The sequence below is a fragment of the Octopus bimaculoides genome, chromosome 1 (genome assembly GCF_001194135.2).
Source record: "Octopus bimaculoides isolate UCB-OBI-ISO-001 chromosome 1, ASM119413v2, whole genome shotgun sequence".
NCBI classification, from domain to species: Eukaryota; Metazoa; Mollusca; class Cephalopoda; order Octopoda; family Octopodidae; genus Octopus; species Octopus bimaculoides.
Window position 1 is genome coordinate 105,928,033 of NC_068981.1, and position 1,543 is coordinate 105,929,575.

Consider the following 1,543-nt stretch of genomic DNA (forward strand, 5'->3'; position numbering starts at 1 on the left):
TGGCCGCCTTTAGCTTCTCTGAGGAGAAGCGATGAGGGCGAGAAAAGACCGGAGCACCTTTAGTTTCGATGAAATGGGTGATGGTGTGAGTTGGAGCAGCAGTAAAAAAATCCAGGTTAGTCAGCTCTGGATATGAGTTTAAGAGTGCATAGTATGGGTCGTCCGTGGCAGCGATGAAAATGACTGGACTAACCGCGGAGGCTAGTGGCCTTTTATCTGGGATAGAATGTTCTGTGGTCGCGTCCCATAAGCGCCGAATGCGCATGTCCAGTAGCAGGTGGAAGTGGGGGAAAATGTCTGCACCTAATATTGGGTAAGGGAGATCTGCGACTGTAAAAATCCACTTGAAGTCACGTTGCAGATCTAAATCCAATGAGCGAGTTATCTGGCCGAAAGTTGGAATCGGTGGATGGTTCATCGCCTGTACAGTCACTGGTAATAACGGAGGTTTATCCGCGAGGAATTTTAACGGCCAGATACTGCAGACAGCACCTGTATCTACGAGGCAGCAGGCGTGAGATATCCGGTCTGTGAGGAAAAATCCACGGTTGGCCGCTGGCTGCTGCAGAGAATGTGCCGTACTCACTTCACTGGTTGGTCGTTTTCCTGTTGAGAAAAAGTACAGGGTTGGGTACACTTACGTGCTGAAGCTCCAAACTTGACATCAGCATATAGATGAATGAGCAGAAGGCGAGCGACGGCAAGGCGAGAAGAAGCGATCGAAAGAACGCCGTCTGGGTGAATACGACCCGGAAGTGCGAAGGAGCTGCACTTCTTTCGCTAATTCAGCTATCGCCTTTAGGATCTAAGCTGAGGCAAGGTCCATATCAGGGGAAACTGACGCTAGTGGTGGGTATGCAGAGGTATGTGGTGGTACTGGGATAGGCTTGGTGGGGTTGCTGGTATACTCTATAATTCTGTCATAGAGAAGAAGAAAACAGGAAGAGAGGAATAAAGAAAGGAAAAAGAGAAACAAGGAGAGAGATAATAAGGGAAAGTGTACCAGTTAGTGGCCAGTCTAGATAATTTGAAAGTAGGAATGGGGAGATAAGGGTGATAGAGAAAGAAAGGTATTAGAGTGTAAAAAGATAGAAGGAATGGGGGTGATAGAGAGAAAGGGGTATAATAATGTAAAAGGTAAAGGAGTGTCAGTTATGTAGTGCTAGAGTCTAAGTGATGGGGCAGAAAGAGGGGTAATAGTATGCAATGAAGAATTTAGGAATATAGATTAGGTGGTTGGACAGGTAGTGCTTAGTAGTAGAAGAAAATATATATGTGAAGATGTATACATATGTATATGTGAGACATGTATATATATATATTTATACAGATGTTTATACATATCAATATCTACATATACAACTCGTACTCATATGTATATGTATACATGCACATCCATATATACATGTATCTGTATGTATTATCGACCCTGTACACGCAGGTATATATACCTTGAATACATACATTCACACATACACACATACATACATACATATATACATACATGCATATACATACACATATACATATATATATATATATA